Source organism: Passer domesticus, chromosome 3 (assembly GCF_036417665.1).
Source record: "Passer domesticus isolate bPasDom1 chromosome 3, bPasDom1.hap1, whole genome shotgun sequence".
NCBI classification, from domain to species: domain Eukaryota; kingdom Metazoa; phylum Chordata; class Aves; order Passeriformes; family Passeridae; genus Passer; species Passer domesticus.
The window spans coordinates 38,438,499-38,447,942 of record NC_087476.1 but is presented as its reverse complement, the minus strand read 5'-3'; the positions used below and the strand labels follow the sequence as shown (position 1 = coordinate 38,447,942).

The following is a 9,444-nucleotide window of genomic DNA, read 5'->3' as shown; positions in this document are numbered from 1 at the left end:
TTTCCAACCTAAGTGATTTTATGATTCTGTATGCTTTTATTAACAGATACAATGTGGAGGTGAGGGTCATGCCGCTCAAATATTCAATGCAGGGAACTTGCACAAAAGAAGATTATTTTTTGAGAGAATGCTCACAATTTCTAAAGTGTACAAATCTCTGTCATTTTTGTGGAGTTTTTCACATATGTGCTTCAGACATACCTTATTTTGGGTAGTTTATGATCTCATCTGCAGAGCATGAGGTAAGATTTAGTTAAGGAATGACTCACCATGCAGCTTCTGCTACTGAAGAGTCTTTAGAGCAGGATAGGCAATCATTTCCAAGATTGCCATTGTCTCTGTGCATCAGTATTTCTTGTTTCAGCCTACGCCTCCAAGGAACCAAAAGTTCTCCAGACTGGGAGGTTGTTTTGTTTGGGATTGGTTTGTGATTGTGCTTGCAAATAGTCTGGTTTAACAGGTTTTAGCTCATTTTCCATGTGGTCTTTTGACAGTTCCAGATTGAAAGAGGAACTGAGAATCACATTTTGATAACATCTTCATCAGTCAGAGCAATTTGCTTTTCGTTCTTCAAAAGGACACAAAAGAGGAGGATGTCTGTGACACATTTCATCGTCAGGGCTTCTGTCTTTGCAACAAACAACCTTACTTATTCATCAAAGAAACATTAGGACCTAGCACATCAACCACCTGCCTGGGATATCAAGATGTCACAATACGAGTTTCAACTTATCATTGAAAATACAAAGTGAAAAGGCAATACTTTTAATCCTATCCATTTTTTTTTTACAGGTAACACTTTTGTGTCTAAGTAGCTCCTGTAGCATACATATTTAGATTAGCAAGAAAAAGCTAAAGATCTCATTTTCCACAGCTTCTTCATGCACATTTTGTTGAGAGAGATTGATATGTCAACAGTAAGACTAGTTATCCTCAGCTGGTCTCCTCAGGTGGTAGGTAGCGATGGGCAGTAGAATGAACCCCCTGTAATCCAGGAGAAAGTAGTTAGTGACCTACTGAGCCAATTAAAAGCTCACAAGTCTATGGAACCAGATGGGATTCATCTTCCCTCATTTCATGAGGGAACTGCCAGAACTCACAGTGCTGCTTTCCATCAAATATCTTTCCTCCCATGGCCTAACAGGGGAGGTTCCAGCATATCTACCTACAAGAAGGGTTGGAAGGAGGATTCAGGGAGGACAAGCCTATCAGCCTGATTTGTGCCCAGGAAGGTTATCAGCAGATTATCCTGAATGAGATCACACTGTGCCTACAGGCAAGGGGTCAGACCCAGGCAGCATGGATTTAGGAAAGGCAAGTGCTACCTCAATAAACTGATCTTCTTTTATGACCAGGGGACCCATCTAGTAGATGAGGCTGTGGACATAGTCTATCTGGACTTCAGCAAAGCTTTCAACACCATCTCCCATGACATATTCCTGGGAAAGCTGGCAGTCCATGTGTCTCAATCTGCAGGTGCAGAGAGGGAGGAAAGTCTGAAAATACCCAGAGCAAGATTAAGACACAAATGAGGTCAAATGTTTGTAACAAAAATAATAATTAATTTTTATTTACTATCAAGGAAGAGAGCAAGGAGGAAAGACAGGAAAGCAATGAAAAGCACAAAATTACAGAAGGGCAGGAAGGCTCTGCAGATGGACCTGGGCAGGCTGGATTGATGGATTGAAATCAACAGCATGAGGTTCAACAAGACAAAGTGGCAGGGTCTGCACTTTGGCTATGAAAGCCTCATGCTGAGCTACAGGCTGGGGAAAAAGTGGCTGAAAAGTGTCCAAGTGAGAAAGGCCGTGGGGGTTGATAGCCACTTCATCATGAGCCAGCCATGTGCACAGGTGGCCAATGGCATCCTGGCTTGTATCAGTAGTGTTCCCAGCAGGACTAGGAAAGACATTCTTCCCCCGTACAAGCACTTGTGAGGCTGCACCTCGAGTGCTGTGTCAAGTACTGCGGCCCTCAAATCAGTGGGGTCATTGAGGCACCAGGGCAGGTCCCGAGAACAACAATTAAACTGATGTAGGGTCTGGAGGACAAGCCCTATGAGGAGCAGCGAAAGGAGCTGGGATCATTTAGCATGGGGAAAAGGAAGCCCAAGGGTGACATTATCACTCTCTACATCTCTCTGAAAGGAGGTTGTAGCCACATGGGGGTTGGATCCTTCTCCCAGGCAACTGGCAGCAGGACAAGAGGTCACAGTCTTAAGCTGCGCCAGGGAGGTTTAGTCTGGAGATTGGGATGAATTTCTTTACAGAAGGGATCATATAAATATTGCAATGGGCTGCTGAGGGAGGCGGTGGAGTCAGCATTCCTGAGGGTGTTAAAGGAAAGACTGGACATGGTATTCAGTCATAGGTTGGACTAGATAATCTCAGAGATTTTTTCCAATCTAACTGACCCTGTGATTATGGGAGTTTTTGATATAAAACATAAGTTTCCAGAGGGTGAGAACATTCAAATAGTTTTCTGATGGCTAATTAGTCTCTAGAACACAATCAAGAAAAAGAAAAATTTATTCTCTTCTTCTTACTGTCCCTTCAGTCTGCTGAATTTTGCAGGTTGAGAAACTCCATGTTTGTCAGTGAGTTGAAAACTGTGGCCAAAGGCATATCTCTGTCTCTATCTGATCATCACCATATCCCTGATTTAAGCTTCAAATGATGCAACTGCAGGGCATGAATGGCACCATTGGCCTTGATGTATGTCTATAAAGTTTTAACTGTGCATTTAAACTGCTAAATTATGAGCTGCAAAGCTTTAAGTAGTGTCATCTTAGCTCCCAATGCCGGCTTCTATGAGATTGTAAGAGACAGTATGTTTTCCGAGCAATTAAGTTTATTTATAATTGGAAAACAATTCTGAATCATTTCCTCAGTGATGTGCAATGTTTGAGATTATGAACAGGCAATTATCATATCACATCTGATGAATTATAGATTTTAACTGTCAGAGAAATAGATTTCTAATTGGCCATTAAGTATTCCAACAAATAACTACAAGGAGAGACAAGTACAGACAAAAAATTAAGTTTTATTCATACAACATTACATATTTATGTAGCATTTTAGTGCTAAGTAACTATGTAGACAGAAATTAGAAATATGTGTATTCATGTTAATTTCTACCAGTTTCTTAAAATAAATGTGACTGTAATCCAAAGCACAGAAAAATCAATCAGCTCTGAGGCCTTTAATAGCCCTGATATACACAATCTGGATTCAGATTAGCACATTGAATTTTAAGTATCTCTTTCTTTCTGGTGAGAAGGCTAGTAAAAGCAAGGTACACACACACAAATGTGTATGTGTACGCACCATAAATGTGAGTGTGACAAAGGGAGACATTTCATGGTATTTTGTTAAGTTAAATATTTTTGAACAAGGTGAAGATTAGTATATACTGTTTACACTGTACTGGTGTTATATATCTGTGTAATATGTAACAACTAGTGCAAAAAAATTTTCTTTAGATTTAATTGAAAATTTTATGCCATTCTCATGCTGCTGAACCAGTCAGACCTTTGATACATAGACATTTGGCAATACAAATTGATGTAAACAATCCTGTTAATATACTACAAAAAGTTGCCACTATATTCTATACATTAAATCAACAATAGCTCTAGTCTGATAATATACACAAGTATTCTCAGGACCTAACACTAAGCTTCTAGCTGCTCGAACTGGACAGCTAGTGTAACTGTGGCTTAGATACCAGAGCCACAGGAGCAAGCAGATCAGTAATGGAAAATGATATTAGGAAGAAATTCTTTACTGTGAAGGTTGTGTGGCACTGGAAAAGGTTTCCCAGAGGATGCTGCATCCCTGGAAGGGTTCAACACCATGTTGGATGGGGCTCTGAGCAACCTGGTCTAATGATATGTGGGTTGGAAATACATGATTTTTAATCTCTGTTTCAACCAAAACTATTATATTATTCAGAAAGTCCCATAGAAAGGTACAATAAATTGACGTGGCTAGACACTAGAGCAATGGGTCCTTAGCTATTCTTGGGTACAAGAGGATCACAGAGTCCATCTCTTGAGAGAATGGCCCCCATGACCTTGACATTATTAGCACCATGCTCTAACCAATTTATTGTCACACGCAGAAGCCTATTTTGGTAGGAAAAACGTCTTTTACATTTATTGAAGAACAATCAAGTCTTCTAAGAAAATAGATAAACCATTTGGTTTATTAATTAATGCATGAAATAACTACAACTGACATGAAAAAGAACTTTCTCTTATTTATGAATTAAAAAAAAAAGCAGGCTTTTCTTTTCGTTTGACTCCTCTTCAGGGAGCAATTTATTCCTTTAGGATCAGAATATAAAGGTCTCCTATGGGGCTGCAGCTCTAAGTAGTTAGGAAGAGAGGCTAGTTCATTGTACAGAAATTTGTCATTAGCAAGCTCTCACAAGGTAAACACATTTTGTTTGTCCTATGCTCTCTAGCTGCTAAATTTTTATGTGGGTGTTTGTTGAAATCTTTGCATCTTCTGTAAGCCACTTGTCTAAGAACTAGACGCTTCCCTTTGTGGCAGCATTTCAGTAGCCATAAAGGGAGGAGGATGAAGTGAAATTTAAAACTGAGTTTAAATGTGAAGGATTAACAGGAAGCAGTTTCTATGTGGCAGCCTTCATCGTTCTGGCTTGCTACAAGAAGGATCTGTAGATAATGCAGATTTTTTTCTGTGCTGCTTCAGTAACCTCGGGTGGAAACAAAGCTTGTATTTATTAAACTACTGTAGAATTTTACCAGAGTTGCTTCATTGAGAATATATATACAATCATGACCCTATAAACATTTTATCCTGACATATTCTATTTAAATAAGTAGTAAAATACATGGTAGCAAATTTTTTATTTTTATTTTATTTTTTTATTTTTATTTATTTTTTTAATAATGTGAAATGAGCCACATACAAGTTCTGGTAACAAATAAGTATTTTGAACTAACACTAAAACATGTTATTGGGAAATAACATACCTACATAAGAAATCCTGGGCCAAGTTTTTGGCTCCCTTCCTATTTACTTCAATATCAAGTGCATTTTCATCTCTCAACAGAAAACAGTGACCTTTTTTCAGGGGAAAGGTACTTCAGATATCTTTAAATAGATACTGAAAAAATCAAAATATCTTGTCACCGCTATGGTGTCTCATGATATGTCAAAGCAAAAAGCTCTCCCACAATCAGCTCTGTCATTTGGTGGGGAACATCTATTCAGAGGTCAATAAATACCTTCATAATGAAACCAACGTCTTTTTTAATGGAAAGAAGATTGATTCAAACACTGAAGTTCCTTAAGCTTGTTCATTGACTGAAGAATATATTGTATAGATTGAGTATCTCACCTGACCTTAGTGAAGTGGACTACAGAGAAAAAGATGGTTTTCAGCACGAAGACTAGGCTAGAAAACCTAAAGGAAATTTTGTATTCACAATATGTGCATCATCTGAATTACATGCTGGGATGGCTCATCATCCAGATGATCCAGATGATCTCATCTGCTTCTTCTTGTTTGCCTACATCCTAGTTTCCATGAAAAATAAATCAAAAAGAATATCCCTAACAAAAGCCAGTACATGTTGAAGAGTTACCCACTCTGTGCAATATGGGGATCAAGTCAATACAAGTGCCCCAGTATGTCATAGATAAATGTGTGAGTGTATTGCTGCATAGAGGATGGTGTCTGCCTGTGTTTGGAAAACGTCACTTTACATTCAGATATACTAGTGTAAAGTAATGAAGTCCCATGTGGTAAATGTCAATCAATACCTATTCCAAGGTTAAAGTACAACCAGCAATTCTGTGATAGGGATTCAAAGCACAGAATCAATTAACTTTCATTTTGTTTAGTACTTTTTTTTTAGTGTCTTCTAAAGGATGTTTATGATTCTCAGTGAAACGTGGCACAAACTTCCATAAAAACCTATTCAGTATGAGTTTGTGTGTGTACATATATATCCATGTAGAAATAGCAATAATATGTGGATTGTGTAGATTTGTAAATTTTTATCATTTACTGATTTATTGCACAAAATTGTTGCAATATTAGTACTAATTACAAAGCATGCAAGGCTTCATACTCTAACTATGCTTAATCTGCAATGTTTTTCATAATTCATCTCTAGTATAATTGCACGTGGATATGGCTAATGGGAAAATAAGATTAGGTCATTTAAGGCAGTTGCTACTTTAGTGGATAAGCAGCATCGATCTATCACTCTGGTGACAATCATACAAAAGATGTATATTTGCATACATATATACATAGAAAGAATACAGCATACATAGAAATACAGCTTTGTCTCATTCATTTCAGTATGAGGCACATTCTTACGTAGATGTATATGTATATACAGAAAGAGAAATGAGTCACTGATGTGGTTTTGATTAATTTATATTAATTTATATTAATAATGAAAATTTATTTCAAAACACTAAAATTAACAAGTGCCATTACCTTGAATGAAATGTGTTTGTGTTCATTTCAGGTAAAAGCTTGTCAGATTGCTGCACAAAGTATGGACTGAATTTTAGTTCTGATGCCAGAAAAATGCACCTCTGCTACAGATATATTCATTCACAGTGGTGAATGAATATATCTGTACCTGCCACTGCTCAAAGTCTCCAGCTCTTTCAGACAGGGTAAGTGGGGTCAATTCTAACCAAGCCTCACTAGTGCAGTTTAACCAGTTTGGAATATACTAAAAGTCAGTGCTAAGTAGACAGTTTCCTTTAATTTTATATGAGTGTTTATTATGAGGCCAGATATACAACCTTAATGCCCCAGGGCATTTTATAGAGCAGAGAGTCCAGAGAGATTGATTAGAATCACACTGGGATTGCCACAGTCAATCTCAAGAAACTCTCTATCTGAATAATAATCAAGAGCAAAAATAAACTATCACATTATACACATATGTCTCCATTTATTTGTTTTGCCAAGTGAAGCCACAACTAAGGAATGGGCCTTTTTTAGTGTATTTTCAAGGTCACACCATATACTTGTTTCTCCTGAAAAGGCTATAAATTTGCTGAGTGAACCCACAGGAGCAAACAGTTGATAACAAATGGACTCTCTGAGGTAATCTAAGACTGTGCACTCAGTTGCTAATTCTGTATCTTCTTGACTTTTAAAATTACTTTGCTTTCTGTGGTGATGATGAGACTGTGAGAAAACATCCAGACAGGCCACAAATATAGCACACACACACACACAAAAACACAGACATAGAGAAAAAAAATCATTCAATCCACTGTGTTCTGGAGGAGAAGAACATAAACATATATCTAGATCCTACAGATCCTATTTTTAATCCTATAGATAAAAATCCAATTAGAACAATGTTTACTTTGTTCACAATGAGGAAAGTTACTGCTTAGTAGCAAGCTAAGAAATTTAGGGTCCACTGGGAACCAGAAAAGCCATTACATCTGATGAAGTTACAAAGAACATTTAAAAAAAATACAAAACCAAAGGGACCCCACCCAAGACCATAATTTGGTTTTCTTTACAGGAAGTTGAAAGTGTTGCATGACTATAACACCAAGATAAGAGAGAGTGGAGAATCACACTTTCATCTGAGACAGTCCCAGGGCTTCTCTTTCAGTTCTCACAACCTGCTTTGAGGCCAGTGGATGTTATTTTCCCACTTCTAAACAAGTGCAAATTGAGACATGGAAAGTGTAATTGACTCAAGCCCATGAATCCAGTTAGAGGCAAAAGAATGAACAACTTCCAAGAGGTTTCCATTCATCTGTTCTCTGAATCTCAAGCATAAAATATCGTAATGTGCTTTCAGTAGCCAATGCTCTTGAGTTTTTGTCCATGAATTATGTTTTGTTAGTGTAGTTGGCTTGTGAATTTGGAACTTCTTCCTTCTTTTTGAGTGTCTTTTCATTTGAATAACAATAAAGGGAATGCTAAAATGATCCCGATGCTTTCTGCATCCATTGCTAAAAAGATGAGCTCTGTGTGAATGATTATGAAAATAGTGTTAAAATTTGCTTTTATTACCCACAGAAAATTTTTCCATATAACTATCTGTGTTCAGAGTCAAAACTGTAAGGGTTTTTATACTGGGTATAAGGAAAACATTTCTTTGCTGAATGAAATACTGGAATGAGCTGCCCTGGATAGCAATAGTGGTTGTCACCATCCCTGGAGGTATTTAAAAGACATGTAGATATAACACTTAGGGACATGTTTCAGTGGTGAATTTGGCACCTGTTAAGTTAATGGTTGGACCCAGTGATCTTAGAGGTCTTTTCCAACCTAAATAATTCTATCCTTCCATGAATATGAAAAGGAAACTGTTTTACAATTCATTTGGTCTTGCAATGAACTGTCAGGTATTTCAACTGCAGTTCGGAGAAAGTCTCCAGGAGGGTGCAGACCTATGCATCTCCAAAATAACTGGATTATTTCGTGTACTTAGAAGGTTGCAGCAGCTGCCACTTCTAGGGAATGAATTATACTGGAAAATTTATACTGTGCAATATGCTGAATAACTGTATTTTAATTTATACATTGTTTGTTGGCAGCAATCTGTGACAATATCAGCTTCTAACATAATTACTGTCTCAAACTGAGAACAATTGATACTGTGCAGCACGCTGATAGGAAATTATTATAGTGTTCACCAGAACATGCTCTGTGCTCAGTAAAGCCAACAGTGCAATATTTTTGGAGTTTCTGGAGGTAGCTAGGATGTGTACATAAACCTGCCTTTTAATTATATCTATATTATAATGTACTTTTCATCTAATCTCTCATCTTCAAAACGTAAAATACTGGCTACAAGCTTGTTGATATTTCTCTGGTAGGCTTGATGTTTCTCAGTACATACATGTAGAAAAGCCAAAAAAGAAGCCTACCTGGAAGCACCACTCAGATAGCTGTGACCCCCACTAGATTTGCCCAGTTCTGACTGATTTTCAGATCTGGAAAACAAAGAAGGAAGAGAGGAACTTTGTTGTGTGACTCTCACTGCACTTACTTCACCTGTTGTGTAACACAGATAAACTGTAGAAGCAGAGGTTGATGCAAACCATCAATTGGCCTCATATATGGTGAAAACCAAAGGTATTGTCTTCAGCTTCATAATGAACAGGACCATTAGTGGTTTATGATGACAATCTCTTCAGAAAATAATGCACAGTTGGAACATAACCCCTCAGAGGTGGAGAGGAACATCCAGAGATATGTGGTAGTATAGTGGAGGTGGTGTTGTTAGATGAGGGAGCCAGGTCACCATCTTCCTGAAGGGTGGGAGCAAGCATCCCCTTTCCTAGACATACCCTGAGTGCTACTAATCAGCATTTGGGCAGGGGGCTTGCTTGGTATGAGTATGTTGTGTGTTCTGTTCATTACATTTTTAGCTGTGTGTTGCTGAATTTTATGGTTTAGTCCTTCTGG

General features: G+C 37.8%; 1 long non-coding RNA gene across 1 annotated transcript; it reads left to right on the top strand.

The window, feature by feature from the left end:
• The first annotated feature begins 5,730 nt into the window (after positions 1–5,730).
• Positions 5,731–7,599, top strand: LOC135298024 (uncharacterized). Its single transcript, XR_010359984.1, has 3 exons — positions 5,731–5,780; positions 6,518–6,671; positions 7,544–7,599. It is a non-coding gene; the product is annotated as an uncharacterized LOC135298024 (long non-coding RNA).
• Positions 7,600–9,444: the final 1,845 nt, after the last annotated feature.